The sequence below is a fragment of the Ananas comosus genome, linkage group 18 (genome assembly GCF_001540865.1).
Source record: "Ananas comosus cultivar F153 linkage group 18, ASM154086v1, whole genome shotgun sequence".
Lineage (NCBI taxonomy): Eukaryota > Viridiplantae > Streptophyta > Magnoliopsida > Poales > Bromeliaceae > Ananas > Ananas comosus.
The window spans coordinates 6427870-6445021 of NC_033638.1; the positions used below are offsets into that span (position 1 = coordinate 6427870).

Sequence of the window (17152 nt, forward strand, 5' to 3'; positions counted from 1 at the left end):
GAACTTCAGTTTCGTAGCTATACAAATAAATAGTAAAAAAAGATAATATTTTTTATATAAATTTTAATTCATTTGAAAATAAACACCTCTTAGTGGAGGACGATAAATAGTATTGCTCATGGAAAATTTTATATGTAAAGGGATAAGTTGATTTATAATTAAAAACAATATATAAATCAAAACAATGCTATAAAATAAAATATAGGAAATTTTCAAAAACCACTCCTGTGGTTTCACATTTTCTTACTTAGTATCCTATGGTTTAAAGTGTATCAATTTATTAGTGCCATGTGATTTTATTTTTATCTTTTTATTATCGATTTCACTAATTTTTTCTTTAAATTAGTGACAAAATTAAAATTAAAAAGTACTAAAGTAAATATTCGATAAATCTATGTGAGGTATCTGAAGTTTTGATATATAATTTAACAAAATATTAACGAATATTAACGAAAAAGCTGACGAAAAGATAAAAATAAAATCATAGGGCACTAACTTGATACACCTTAAATCACAGAATATTAAAGTAAAAAAGTACGAAACTACATAAATGATATTCGAAGTTTATCCTGAAATAAAATAAAATAAAATAAAAGCATGGTGGGTGGAGATGTAATTAATTTTGAAATATAATAATGGCTATTCGTACCCGAATAGCACCACAGTGCCGGAAAAGTTGCTCGCACATGTTTTCCCATGGCTTTTTGTCTAATTAATCACACTCTTATTAAATTAATTTAATAGTTTAATATTTTTAATATTTTTTTTTGTTGATGTGATTCTTGTTGAATGATGATTTTTTATTTTTTTTGTGGGTCTAATCTTTCATAATAATCCTTCGGGCCACGTGGTTGGTTGGTTGGTTGGTGATGGGGGACAATTGCGGCCCCCACAACCGAAGCTTATAAAAAAAATGGCATGTTGTGATTGGACTTGGAATAGAGACGTCAATTTGATAAAATGCCTGAAATTCTGTGTGATTTGAAGGAATAAATATACCTTATGCTAAACGAATATAATTTTGAATATAATTATTAAAAACGAAATCAGACGAATTTAAATTTGGATATAAAATTTATATTCTATCCGACTCGAACCTAAAATTATCTTATATCTGCATTATATCTATCTATCTATCTATATCTATACATTACTCTCTATAAACTTGTCACACGACAACGTTCGCTTCATTATTGGATATGTCTCAAGTCTTTAATATATTTTTCTTTTTCTTTGCTTGAATCAGACCAATCATTATTTAGTGTACGCTCTCCCGAATCGACTCAAATCCTCCATATATTTTTTTCTTCCTTTCATTGAATCAAATCGGGTTTTTCTCTTTTTTTGATTGAGCCGAGTCGGACCACCCCTCTGCATTGGACCGAATTATTTATCTTCTAAAACTTCCTTCATCGGCAAGATGAATTCCACCCCTTATCGTCATTTCTTTCATCGCCGTTTTCTCTTCCTTTGTCGCCGTATTTTATTTTTTCCCTAATTTTCTATCCGTCGCATCGCACGAATTATTACACTAGTTTTATATAATATATAATATGAATTGGGCTTGAATACTATTAATAGTATTTGAGCTATTTTGCTATCGAGTTTTTAACCTTTGGTGAAAAATTGTAGAATTAGGATGATAGTGGTCTCCTAGGGTTTAGTGGTAATCCCCTAAGATTGAGTGGGTGGTTAGCTAAATAGTATGATCTAAAGAATGAAATTGATTAAAGTGTAGATCTGACAACTAAAAAATCGATAGTAGAGCCAAAAAATTACTAATAGTATTCCAACTCAACTCTCTCTCTCTCTATATATATATATATATAGATTTGATGTTATATTTGAATTTATATTTTAAAATTTTAGATTTAATGTATTATATTTTGAAATGTTGTAAAAAAAATAATTGTTTTGGGTTTAGACTCGGGTTTGGGTTTTGAATTTTTGATTGAGTTTGGATTTGGATATAGATTTTTAAAATACGTCAGATTCAGATTTGGGTTCGGATTTCCGGTTCGGAGTCGGATTTGCGTTCGGATATTTGAAAGATCCACCCTGAATCCGATCTGTTGACATTCCTAATTTAGAAGGCGGAGAATCTAAGTTTCTAACAGCAATGTTATCTGTATATCTCTAATTGCTAGTTTGGAAGCAATATAAAAAATAGTGTAATTAAAAAAAAAATGTTTGCTACTTAATTTGGACCATTTTATTACGATCGACTATTTGGATATCTATTCTAGAATTTTAAAATTCGTGGTTTATAGTCCAAAATAAAATATTTTTATTGTAAAATAAAAAAAAGTCCTAATTCAATAAAAAAGGAATCATAGCAAGTTGGTAAAACGTAGTAATATAGTGCCCATCCAAATAGTATCTAAATTGTGTATTTTAAAATAGAGTAATGCCACATTATGATATTTTAGTACCAAATTTTTTTAAAAAAATACTATACACAATTTTCAAGAGTTCCCAAATAGGCCCTAAATATGATATAAATCTTACATTTTTATTCATCCAAAAATTATTATTTTTTCACTAGTTATATCAAAAAATTTTTTTTCAAAGTAATAAAAACCGAAGATGATTTTGAAAATCTATATCCAAACCCGAACCCGAGCCCAAATCCGAAAATCCGAACCCGAAACAATTATTTCTCTTTTCAATATTTCAAAATATATTACATTAAACCTAATTTTTAACATCAAATTTGTATATACATATTAAATATAAATATAAAATAAATTCGGGTTTGGGTCGAGTACAGTCAAAACCTGTATCCATCGGGTTTTTGTTCTGATATCTACATCTGAAACCATATTCGTTTAGCATCGGGTAAATCCATTTCATTCGCGTTCAGATTCAGATAAAATTTCGTGTATCCGTACCCATCGACATCCCTAAATGGGGGGTCATCATTCAGCCATGTCTGAATGGCTTGTGGACCATCCCAGCAAGGGATAGAGAGGACTGATGTTGCACCACACTGGATTGGGCCACAAACTGGCCCCTTTTTTTTTTTTGTTATTTTTATAATATTTCAATTTTTTTATATTTTTTTGGTCAAATTTTTTATATTAGTTTTATAAAGATTATATAGTTATTACTTAATAAACAAGTTTTAGATAATTTTCTAAAATTTTTAAAAGTAAAATAACTTAAATCTATACCTATACATTATTTTCCCTAAAGTCTTGCCACGTGGCGGTACCTCCTTTATCTTTACCATCTCCTCTCTTTTCTAATCACAATTGTTGCAACCGCATAAAACCTTTGATCTTTCAATTAATTAATGAACAATTTTAAACCTACACTCTTCATCTCCCCACCAAGTTACGATCTTAAACCCACACTCTTCATCTCCCCAACAAGGAGTTACTAACTTTAATAATTACAATGATCCACACAATTAGCACCACTAAAACCCCATCATCATCATTTCTTCATTCTCCGAAACCAAATACCACACTCCAACAATGTCCTATGTTACAAACCAACTCTTCTTTCTATTATTCTTATTATTATTCTCGAACGCGAGTACGAACCCGTCAACGCGATTCGGGTCGAGCCATGATTGTTCGGGCGCGTTGTTTGGGTTCAGCGAATGCTTGGAGTTTGTGAAGGGCGGGGCGAACGGGGCCGAATCGGGATTGTTGCTCTGGGCTCGATCACGTGCTGAGCCGGAGCGTCACGTGCCTCTGCGAGGCCATACGAGAAAGGGCAAGGCTAGGCGTACCTGTGAACGTCAATAGTCCCCTGTTACAAAAGTAAGAGGTGTATTTTTTTTATGGTCCAATTTCATATAAACAAATTGCTTTCATAAGAAAAAATAAGTAAAATAAGATTTCTTCGTACTCCTTTTTTTTCATTTTTTTTGGCGCATAAGAATGGTTCATATTTTGTTATTTTTTTAATTTTTGTTATCTTTTTGTTGTTAAATTGTATGTGTACTGAAATTAGGGTTTCGTGGATTGTAGCGCAGCATCGCGGGGGAAAGCGAAGATAGATTTGGAGTCAATGAGAGGAAAGAAGTGGTAGGTTTGGAGAGATCTGTAGGGAATCAACGTGGCTGTGACGAAAAAGGAGCTCGACGTTGATAATGGCGGCAAAGGTAATGTGGAGATGGGGATTCGTCTCCCCGATGTCGGTAGTGCGATCAAAATGCGTATGGAGTAATAATTCTATTGCTGCTTATTTTATTATTATTTTTTATAATTTATTTACTGAAATTATAAATTTTGTTATATTTGTACGTATATCTGTTTCATCTTTTTTATTTGTATATATGTTAATATATATTATCTTTATTTATTAATGTCTTATGATAATTCAAAAAATTTAAAATTTTTATTTTGTGAATCTTCTGTCTTCTATAGCATCAGCCCGCCGCAATGCGCGAGTAACTTCACTAGTTATACATCAATTATCCAAACAAACTTCCAGGCCATAATTGCTGCAGGCACTTTATACTATTCAATCACACACTTTATTACATGATAGAATTTGTGTCGGCTGCACCACCCAACATTTTTCCATCTTTTAAGCTGTGGCTGCTGATGGGCAATGATAACTGCATTTGATATATCTTATATTATTGTGAACATTTTGTACATAGTATATTTTTTTTGGCTAAATTAAAAATTTTTTTTTATAAATATTCATTTTTTTATTTTTTTTCTAACTTTCAAAAATTTATATTTTACCCTCTTAATATTTCAAATTGTTGCATTTAGGCCCCTCAGTCAAGGTTCAGTTACTATTCTGTTCATTTCTTATAATTTATATAGAAAACACCATTCACAATGATAAAAATATATTAAAAAATTATTATTTTTTTTTATAAAAAAAGTAAAAGTAATTTAGTCATTTTGTCGTCTCCATTAACACCGTACCACCCTAAAAATAATGATATTTGATATATCTTATATTATTGTGGTCATTTTGTATATAGTATATAAGATATATGAGCCGTGGCTACTGATTGGCAATGATAACTGCATTTGATATATCTTATATTATTGTAAATATATTATATATTTTTTTGGCTAAATTACAGAATTTTTATTTTACAAATATTCATTTTTTTTTTTACTTTCCCTCTTTAACTTTTAAAAGTTTATATTTTAACCCCCTCAATATTTCAAGTTGTTGTATTTAGCAACCCTCAAGGCTTCATTGCTATTTTGTCTATTTCTTATAATTCCTATTAAAAATATCTTTAAAAATGATAAAAATATATTAAAAAATTATTTTTTTATAAAAAAAGTAAGGATAATATGATCATTTTGCCCTCTCCGTTAACACTCTGAAAATAATTTCTGAAATTTTAAGGGGGCAAAATATAGAATTTTAAAAGTCAAGAAGAAAAACTAAAAAAAAAAATCTAATATTTATAAGGAGATTTTCCATATTTTAGCTTTTTTTTTAGCTTTATCAAGTAGAACACGCAATTGAGCCAAAGTTGATCCAGTTATTTAATTTGGGAACCAACTAAAATTCTTCAATACAAGGCTTCTAAAAAGCTTGGTATAGAAAAAAGATAGTATTGTGATCATTTTTATCCTTAATACTAATTTATATAATTTATTATATCGATGAAAACACTTTTTGTTATTGTCGTGATTGGTTAGCTTGTAAACAAAAAAAAACCTCTAAAAGAAGCAACAAAAAAAAAAGAAAAAAACATCTACAATAAAATAAATAAGTTCTTTGAGCATTTGAGACCAAAACTAAAATTTAAAGGTCAATGTTAGGGATGCAAACGGATCCGGGTTGGTGGAGCTCCCGCCCCGATCCGTCCCGACGGGGTCAGTAAATGGAAGAAAATAAATGAATTCGGGGCAGGAAACGGAGTAAATTTTACGATCCGAGAAGGATTTGGAGCAGGAAATGAGAGAAATTTTTACCTGCTCCGAATCCGCCTCGCCACGATCCACCCCAAATCTGCCCCGAAAATTATTTATATTTTTTTAAAAAATATTCCTAAAAAATAATGTATTTGTAAAAAAGTTCAAAATACAAATAAGTTAGTACTCTCATTTCTAATATATTTGAAACTTTTGAATTTTTGTTTTGAATTATGATTGATATTTTTTATTTGTATTATTAATATTGTTAAATTATATATATAATATTATTAAAAATTATTAATTTATATTTTACAAAATATTAATAATATTATAATTTTATAAAAAATATTAGTTGGCGGGGCGGATTCGGGGCGCCAGCGGGAGGCGGGTTACGAGGCTGGGCGGATTATGCAATGTATTTTTTAACCCGTCACGAATTCGGGGCGGGAGGCGGGGCGAGATTTGCTAGTCGGGGTGGAAGGCGGGGCTGGGCTCCCGCCCCAGATCTGTCCCGTTTGCATTCCTAGTCAATGTCTTTATAATATATTTGTTTAATTAATATTGAAAAGTCTAGCTCAACCAAACTGGTCTTATAGGCACACAACATCATTTGTATAACAATCGCCTGAGGGGGTGTTTGGTTGCACGTAAAGTTATAAAAATATTTTAAAAAATTTACACTTCATGGCATTTGGTTTTTTTGTAAAAAAAAAGAGTTTTCAAGATGTGCCTGTTTGGTTTGTAGGAAAGAAAATTCAAATTGAGGATATAAATACCTTCAACAAAATAAGGTGAGGTTTCCATTTTTCAAAAAATACTTTTAAAATAATAGTAAAATATTTTTATAACATTTATAATGCATAGTTTGCATTATTATTATAATATATAATTGGATGATATAATAATAATATTTATAAAAATATGTTAATCTAATTATTATGTTATTAAAATAAATAATTAGAATAATTTAACAAAAGTTTACGTAACCTTGTGATATCTTTATAAGCCATTTTTCCAAACAAAATATAACAATTACAAAAATATATACCATTTAATAACATTAGATTATTTAATGAAATGATATATTATATTGAGTCCGGTTACTATACTATCGATAATACCAAGCGCTTGGCGCTTTCGAGTTTTTCGCTGTTAGATCTATTTCTTTGACCATTTTCACTTGTTAGATCATATTATTTAATCAACCACTCACTCAACTCTAAGGGATCACTATCATCCTAATCGCACAATCCTTTCATCCAGTGCTTTGTACTATTAATAGTATAATAGCCTAATTCATATTATTATATGAATATTATAGGTTAAAGGATTAAAAGGATACCAACCGTCCCTAGAGCAAGTGGCAAAGGGCTTGGTGGTTGGTATCCGAGACCTAAGTTCGAATCCTAGTTGATTCACATTTCCAGCTAAGTTTATTTCTAAATGAAATAAACGAAGCGGATAGCGTGCTATCTATCTCTTTAAAAAAAAAAAAAGAAGATTAAAAGGATAATTCCCTGCACCTAGGGTATGTTTGTTTGGGTGGAAGTGAGGTGGAAGTGGAGAAGGGGGAAGTCGTTTGCGGTATAAACTATCATTTTTGTTGTTTGGTTCGCCGTAAAATAGTTACGGCCGAAACTCGAGTTAACCGGAAACGGTGTAATTGACTTCGGCCCATGTCCATCGTGGGCCGAAGTCAATTACGCCGAAGGAAGGCAAAGAAAAAATAATAAAATAATATACCATATAAAGATAATTATATTTAAATATATTTAATTATGCTATTAATTACTCTTTTATTTAGTTGGCATATTTAAGATATGATCAAAATTGATTAGTTAAGTTTTATATTTTCTTTATTTAGTTTGTACAATTAAAATATGATAGAAATTGATTAATCAAGTATTAATATTTTTTTACTTTATAATTTTATTGTTGTATTATTATGGTTTATGTATAAAAAAATAATTTAGATGTTTTAAATTAAATTTTAATTATATAAAAATATAATTATATTATTTTTATTTATTAAATTATTCATTATTTATACATAAGTTATATCATACATTTCCTATCAAACAAACAGCGAAACTAATATAACTCCACTTTCATAACTACGAAACAAACAACGGAAAAAAAGTGATTTTTTTTTAACATTATCTCAACCCAAAGTCCAATTTCGATGAAACAAACATGCTCTAGTGCGCCGTATCAGCTGTACCTCTAGCTTTTGATCCTCATTTAATCATAAAAAATTTAAAAAAAGAATCAATTAAAAAACATTGTTTTTTTAAGTGGTGGAGATTAAACAATAAAATAAAATAGAATAGATATGCGATGCACATGCAGTCTACGCGGTGCATTTGGTGCAGGCAAGAATTTGTCTGAATGAAACGAAGGGGTGAGCGAATACCAAAACTCACCATTACGAGATTTGGGCACAAAGTTTTCGTTTTCCATAAAAATCTATGGAAAACGAGAACCCAACTTTTCACTAAAATATGTAAAATCATTTTACTTTGAAACAAAATTTTACATTAAACCAAACATTGGAAATGCCATTTTCAAGGTAAAAATAGTTTTCCACTAAATTTTATATCAAACAAATACACCCTTACTCCGACCGTCCCTTGCGCAAGTGGCAAAAAGATTTGGTGGTTGGTATCCAAGGCCCAAGTTCGAATCCTAGTTGATTCACATTTTCAGCTAAGTTTATTTCTAAACGAAATAAACGAAGCGGGTAGCATACTACCTTTCGCTCAAAAAAAACAAGTACACCCTTATTTGAAACAGAAGTAGAAGAAGAAGAAGAGTGCTACTATATACAAGTCTCTAACCCACCGTTTGGTTCGGGGTTAAGTAAAAACTTGTTATTGTAGAGATAGAGTTAAGTTCAGGGTTAAGGTGGTGTTAGAGTAATTTTGTGTTTGGTTGAGAATTGGGTTTAGCCCAGATATAGATAAAATAGTGTTTGGTTGGAGTAGGTGGGATAAGAAGGATAGTGGGTAAAATAATATTTTATTTGGTTGGAGTAGTGGGGTGGGGTGGGGTTAGCTAACCCCACCCGGTGGAATTAGTTAACCCCAGCCCCCAAATTGGATGTTTGGGAATAACTTCGGGGTTAAAGGATTATTCCACCCCTTGACCCCAAACCAAACGTAAAATTTACTCATTTTAATCGATATTGGTGCTTTGTTAATAGAAAAAGCTTTAAGCTACCGTTTGGTTCGGGGTTAAGGAAAAACTAGTTATTCCAGGAATAGAATTAAAGTTCAGGATTAAGGTAGGATTAGAGTATTTTTGTATTTGGTTGAGAATTGGAGTTAGTCCAGGATTAAAGAAAATAATGTTTGGTTGGAGTAGGTGGGATAAGAAGGATAGTGGATAAAATAGTGTTTTGTTTGGTTGGAGTAGTGGGGTGGGGTGGGGTTAGCTGGGGTTAGCTAATCCCACTCCAAATGGGCTATCCCGGGTTAGCCTATTTGGAATGGGGTTAGCTAACCCCACCCCCCTAAAGTTATGTTTGGGAATAAAATCAGTGTTAAGGGGTTATCCCACCCCTTAACCTTGAACCAAACACAAGCTAAATACCCTCCTGTGGTTTCGCACTTTCTCACTTTAGTACCCTATGGTTTAAAATATATCAAGTTAATACCCCGTGGTTTCGCACTTTCTCACTTTAGTACCCTATGGTTTAAAGTGTATAAAGTTAGTACTCTTTGGTTTCACACTTTTTCACTTTAATACCATGTGGTTTAATATTTTGTTAAATTATATATTCCGAAATAAATAATAAAAAAGGAAATCGAAACCACAGGATACTAACTTGATACAAAAATGAAACCACAGAGTACTAACTTGATAAACTTGAAACCACATGATACTAAAGTGAGAAAGTGCGAAACTACAGGGTACTAACTTGATACATTTTAAACCACAAAATACTAAAGTGAGAAAGTACGAAACCACAGAAGAGATATTTGAAGTTTCCCCTTGGTAATATATTACTATTTACAAAGAATTAGAAATATCTCCTGCTCACAAGCAAAATCCAAATCCTCAAATTCCGACTTCTCTTCTCTCCCTTTTTTCGACTCCTCTACTATTTTTCTCCTTTTATTTTTTTCTTCCTTTTTGATTTTTTTCCCCCTTTCTCTATTTTTATTTTGTCATTGCTGCCAACGGTGGATTCTTTATCACTCTCCACAGTATTTTACTATAAGAAATATAAAGAGATAAAGGGGAAGGGAAAAAAAAGTAGGACAAAAGAATGAAGGCCCTCATTATCTCTTTTCCTTTTTGGATTTTTTTTTTTTTTTCCGGATAAACTTCAAATATCATCATTGTAGTTTCACACTTTCTCGCTTTAGTGTCTTGCGATTTTATTTTTATTTTTTCGTCAACTTTTTCGTTAATATTTCGTTAAATTATATACAAAAGACTTCATATATCTCACCTAGATTTATCGAATATTTATTTTAGTACCCTTTAGTTTTAATTTTATTTTTTAGTGCAATCAATAATAAAAAAATAAAAATAAAATTATAGAGCACTAATTTAATACACTTTAAAGCATATGCTATTAAAGTAAAAAAATATCAAATCATAGAAATGATATTTAAAATTTTCCCTTTTCTTTCCCCTTACTCTCTTTTTCTCGATTAGATTTTTTTCCTCTCTCTCTCTCTCTCTCTCTCTCTCCTTTTTTTTTTTTTTTTTTTTGGGTTCTCGTCGCCTCTCCTNGAGCAATCTCTCCACCACGTGCCGCCGCCACATCGTCCCTTCTGTACCACACGTCACCGTCATCGCCATTCCTGTCGACGATGGGTTCATTGTCAATTTTCACAATATTTTCACTCTAAGAAATATACAAAGATGTGAAAAAAACAATAAGAGTAGAAAAAAAAGAAGTAAATATTGCCATTAGAATTACCAAGTAGAGAGAGAAAAAAAGCAAGAGCCAAAAATTTATGTGGAGAAAGAGAGAGGGAGAGACTTTAGTGCATGAGGGAGAGGGATCGAGAAGTGAAAATTTTCTGTAAGTAGAGAAAACGGAAAGATGTAATTAAGTACATTCTTATGTTAGTGAGTAATGTAAAAGTGTATTTATCCATGTGTGAGAGAGAGAGAGAGAAAACTAAAGTTTTAAGTGCCCGTCGGCACATGCCGTATTCACCGTGCCGTACCGTGCCAACAAGATACCGACACGATACAGACCCCGTACCGAGGACACAGCTAAAAACTCCTATTCTTTAAATTAGTAAATAATTTTTTCTATAAAGTTTAAAAGATGTGATAAAAAGACATGATAAATAGTTAAAATAGTTTATTGCTAAAGAAAAATAAATATTTCATGCTATTATGTGTTGGCATATAAGATTTTTTTTTACCAGCACATATCGGCACGGCTTGGCACGCACCGTACTGTACCGTGCCGGTAAGTTTTCGGCACGATCCCGTGCCACAGCACTTAAATCCTTGGAGAAAACATATTCATTCGAGAGAGAGAGAGAGAGAGAGAGAGAGAAAAGAATATATAGATAAAAATCCTATACTAAAAAAGTATATGAGATTATAGCATTATACCTACTAATTGGCATAAGACTTTCTATGTAATTTTTGAGAAAATACTACTTCTATACCACTTGCAGAGTCGTATATTTTACATTCTTGAATTTTATGATTAAGAATTTTCTCAAAAAAATTTTATGATTAAGAAATTTGTTTTTTAAAGGGTTTAGTAAAAGAAAAATAAATTGATAAGAGAACTGAGGTATTGTAGACCACAGGAAGGCTAAGGTATATGGATTATCCTATATTGTGGATAGCATTGCTCATATTTTTTTTATATTGTTAATTATATCATTGGTTCTTAACCTTTGCATTATTTTTCACTTGGGTTCCCAATCTTTTTTTTTGGCAATTGAGTTCCTAATTTCTTAATTTATTGCAATTACATCCCAGCGATTAAAAAAGTTGTTAAAATTAACGGAATCGCTGCGTCAGTGCCTATTTGGCTTCCTTTTGCATGTCAATTTCAGTCCCTAAACTTTGCATGATTTTCACTTGAGTCCCCAAAAATAAAAATTTTAAATTTTAAATTTAAATTCAAAATTAATATTAAAATTAAAATTAAAATTTTAAACTAACTCGAAATTAGAATTTTGAATTTGAATTTAAACCTACAATTTTGATTTAAAGCTGAATTAAAATTCAAATTTTAAATTAAATCTAAATTTTCAATTCAAACTTAAAATTTTGATTTTGATATTGATATTTCAATTTGCATTTAAAATGAAAATTTTGAAAATAACATTTAAATTTAAAATCTAAATTTAAATTTAAAGCCTAAATTTAAATTTAAAATCATATTCAAAATTTTGATTTAAAATTTAAATTTGAATTCAAAATTTTACATTTGAATTTAAGATTTGATTTTAATTCTAGATTTGAATTTAAACTGCAAATTCAAATTGGCATTTTAAATTTGAAATTCCAAATCAAAGTTTGAAATTAAATTAGAATTAAAATTTAAAATATGAATTTGAATTTAAAATTAAATACAAAATTAGAATTAGAATTAGAATTTATATTTGAATCCAGAATCAAATTTAAAATTTAAAATTTAAATCTTAAATTTAAAATCTTGATTTGAATTTATAGTTTATTTCAAAACATAATTTAAATTTATAAAATAAAATTTAAATTTAAATTGTATGATTAGTTGGTACTGACACAGCGCCTCAGCGGCACTGACACAGTGCCTCCATAACGCTGACATGTTGCTGACGTAGAACTTTTCGTTAATTTTAATACATGTCTAACTGCTGGGACTTAATTGTAATGAAATCAAGAGATTAGAAACTTGATTGCCAAAAAAAATAGATTGGAGACCAAATTGAAAAGCAGTGCAAAGGTTGGGGACCAACGATGTACATACATTTTTTCTCTAAAAAAAAAACCGATGTACATACATTTTGCTCCAAAACGAACAAAGATATATATACTTCACAGTTTACATTCCATGCAAATAATAATATGAACCCTTTTCGGCCTAGCCCGCATTATTGGGCCAAACATGCTTCATATTAATTATAATAATAACTAGTGTAGGAACCCGCACGATGCGGCGGATATAATCATATTTGATTAAATTTAATAATATAAAAATACTTTAAAACTTTTAGAATAAAATTANAAAAAAGGAAAAATAGGGAGGAAATAGAAGTTAGAGTGATCTGTTAGGAGCCTACTTATTTGCACGATAAATAATTTGCACAAATAATAATAAAACAAAGGAACAATTGGTGAATTATTATGAAAAAAATATATATACCAAGAAAAAACGTTGGAACAAATATATATATATAAAAAAAAGAAATAGTGTTGCATTAAAATAGAGGGTAGTGTTAATTATTTTTTTTTTGCACTTCATGTCCATTGATGATATTATTCTTGGCTGCTGTAGTGAGGCGCAACCATGTAAAACTTTAAGAGACTCACTGCAGGGGGCAGAAATGGTAAAAAAAAAAGAAGAAAAAGTTAGAAATCAAAGATTGAGAGAGAAGAGAAAAAAAGCAAAGTGGTTTGTTTCATCCCAGCATGCAGTCGGAGTCGAGATCTTCCGCCCCAGGTGCGGAAGCTTGGCCGCATTTCTCACACTTCACGAACGGAAAAAGAAATAGAGAACAAAAAGAAGTAAATTCTCAACAGTAACCGTGAAAAAAAAGAGAGGCAAATGAAGCTTCGCCGCATTTCTCACACTTCACTTCGCCGCATTTCTCACACTTCACGAACGGGAAAAGAAATAGAGAACAAAAAGAAGTAAATTCTCAACAGTAACCGTGAAAAAAAAGAGAGGCAAATGAAGCTTCGCCGCATTTCTCACACTTCACTTCGCCGCATTTCTCACACTTCACGAACGGGAAAAGAAATAGAGAACAAAAAGAAGTAAATTCTCAACAGTAACCGTGAAAAAAAAGAGAGGCAAATGAAGCTTCGCCGCATTTCTCACACTTCACTTCGCCGCATTTCTCACACTTCACGAACGGGAAAAGAAATAGAGAACAAAAAGAAGTAAATTCTCAACAGTAGTACGGAAAAGAGTACAGTCGGCACACCTTTCAAAACCGTAAAAAAAAAAAAAGAGAGGCAAATAACAGTAAAGGGAAAAGGCAAGAGAGAAAAAAAAAGAAGTAAAGAATGAAAGAACAGTAGGTAACAGCACAGTTGGTTGTTTGGTGCTCATATAAGTTCTTGTATAAAAGGGAGTCGTCATAATTCATATCCATGTATTGAAAGTCGCATTCTTCCTTAAGCCGCTTCATAGCAAGACGTGCAGTCTCCTGTTCAGCGGCAGTAGCAGTTGGGAGCGGGGAACTCGAACAACGCACAGTTTGAATGACAGTGCCACTGTGCGGAATTTGGAGGTCTATGTATCCAACGAACTTGCCTTCGGTATCAGGGGTCACTACAATCTGAGGCACGCCGAGGCTGAGTTGATCGTAAACCTCGCCAAGCATCCTAACGTAAGAAAAGTGGATAGCTGCCATGGTTCAGACTGCAAGGAAGTTGTAAAACATAGAATGGTGGAGATGTAAGTAAGACACTGCCGAGAAGTAAGGTGGGAGGTGGAGGAAGAAGGAAAAAAAGAAAGAAGAAACATACAACTAACAATGGAACCAGATCAAGAGAAGAAGTAAAGCAGCAACATCAATTAGAGTAAAGAACACCACAGCAAGTGAAGACAAATATGTAAAGCAAAACAAAATAGGCTAAAAAACATGCAAGGTCAGTACACAGACAATCTGGAAAGACAATATAGAAGAAGGGAAATCGCTGAGGCTCAGGTTTAAAAGCAAGGGCGTGGCATCTCTTTTTTTTTTGCAGCATAAGTTTACAGCAGGTGGCAGAATCTAACGAAGCCCACGGTAGTAAGCAACAACAGGAGCTGCATTAGTAGGTGGTTGCCTTTAAGTAGGCCATCCAACCTAGAGTGAACAGCCGACCAATTAATACCAATTACACCCTCGAAATCACACCATGTATATTGATGGATGGTTGCGCATGGGAAAGCCATACTGCATAGTGTAAACAGTTGCTTTCTAATGCGCCAAACCACTACACGCTTCCTTTTTTTTTGGAAAGGCATGGCAGGGAGTAAGATAGCCGCAAGGTGTAAATGTAAGAGATAGTCATCATTGCCTCGTAAAGAAAATAAAAAAAAGAAAGAACCAACAAATCAGGATCAGCACAAAAAAGGAAACCAAGGAAATCAAGAAGAAGAGTATTGAAAGCAAAATAATAAAGCAAAGAGAAGAAAACAGAGAAGTAAGAAACACAGGTTAGAAAGAAGAACAAAAGAATAAAACAGACTATAAATGAGCACGAACATAAAGGAAGTAGTTGGAACACGCAACCAATCAAATAAAACAGGTATGTTCATGTAAAGTGTGAGAAATGGAACCGAGCAAAAGCATTCCCGTCGTCGGTTGCACAGGCAAATCTTGGCCGAACTTCATGCTGGGAGAGAACACGGGGTCAGAAAAACAGGGGGGGCAGAGCCCAATATAGTAACATCAGTCAATAAACAGTATTAGATGGCTTCCCTGTGATAGGCCGTCCAATCGCTGTTAGATGGTTCCACAGTAAAAAATATATCTCCCGAAACAGCAGCCAGTCCCAGTGTAAAAAAAGTTCAGTTCTTTTTTTTTTTTGTGTTACAGTCGTCATCTATGCACAGCAGCCAGAAACAGCAGCCAGTCCCACAGTGTAAAAAAAGTTCAGTTCTTTTTTTTTTTTGTGTTACAGTCGTCATCTATGCACAGCAGCCAATCCCAAAGTGTAAAGAAAGTTCAGTTCTTTTTTTTTTGTGTTACAGTCGTCATCTATGCACAGCAGCCAATCCCAAAGTGTAAAGAAAGTTCAGTTCTTTTTTTTTTTGTGTTACAGTCGTCATCTATGCCTCCCAAAAAAAAAGAAAAAAAATAAACCAAAGGGATTAGAAGAAAAAGCTAACAAATCAAGAGCATGGACAGTAGAAAACAGGAACACAAGAAACCAAGACACAAGAAAACACCAATATAGCAGTGCGAGGCAATAGGTAGTAGTAGATGGGCTCGCACAGGAAGATTTGTGTTACAGTCGTCATCTTTGCCTCCCCAAAAAAAAAACCCAAACGAATTAGAAGAAAAGGCGAACAAATCAAGAGTATGGAGAGTAGAAAACAGGGACAGCAGGAACCAAGACATAAGAAAGCCCCCAATACAGCAGTGCCAGGCAATAGGTAGTAGTAGATGGGTTCGCATAGAAAGGCCGTCCAATCTGTAGCAGATGGTTGCCTTTGCATGGAATACCCAAGCAGCATTTCCAATTTTCATGAGCAAACACCAGCTAGTGTATAGGTTGCCCAAATATAAGAAGCCACTATATAGGCACAGGCAGAGGGGTTGCAACCAATCAAATTGCTCACCTTACACTGTAGAGAAACAGAGAGGTTCGTACAGCTGTTTTTTTGGAGCAAATAGTACATGCTATTTATAGGCTCAGAATCACAGGATATCTTCAGGATATTTTTTCTACGAAGCTGGAACAATGATTTTTTGCAAATACAAAAGCAGACATGATGATGACAGAATAGATTTCAGGATATCTTCTCATTTATTCTAAAGATCTCAGAATATCTTTAGAATTATTTTTTAAAAGAAAGCTTCTGGCAATAGGGAATAAAGAGATGCGAAGTAAAATCTTAGGAGATCTGATGAGAGAGGAGATGAGAGAGGATTACCTGTAGGGATTACCTGTAGAGGCCAGATTATAGGGATAGGGGTCACCTGTAGAAGCCAAAGTAGGTATAGCCGCCGAACCCGATAATAAGCAGGGAGCAGTGAGGAGGGTTACGCCGAGCCGCCGAACCCGATAATAGGTAGGGAGCATTGGCGAGGGTAACGCCGAGCCGCCGAGGAGAGAAGAGACGGCGCGAGAGAGCGAGAGAGAGAGCGGCGTGGAGCGAGAGCGTCGCGTAGAGAGAGAAAGAGAGAGAGAGAGCATCGGAGAGAGAGATCGGCTGTTAGAGACAGATAGGGCTAAACAGAGATGGTTCAGGGAGAGAGAGAGAGGGAACAGAAATGGGTTGAGAGAGAGAGAGAGAGAGAGAGAGAGAGAGGGAAGGGTGTTTTACAGCTGTAGACAGGTTGAGGGAGAGAGAGAGTGGAGGGGGTTTCAATTTTTTTTTTGCCTTCATTTTTTTTTTCTCAGGTTGGCAGTCGGGAGAGAGATATCGGTTGAGAGAGAGAGAGAGA

General features: G+C 32.9%; 1 long non-coding RNA gene across 1 annotated transcript; it reads right to left on the reverse strand.

Annotated features, from left to right (window-relative positions):
- Nucleotides 13678–17152, reverse strand: LOC109724331. Its single transcript, XR_002219892.1, has 2 exons — nucleotides 15319–17152; nucleotides 13678–14412 (listed from the first exon to the last, which is right to left on the reverse strand). It is a non-coding gene; the product is annotated as an uncharacterized LOC109724331 (long non-coding RNA).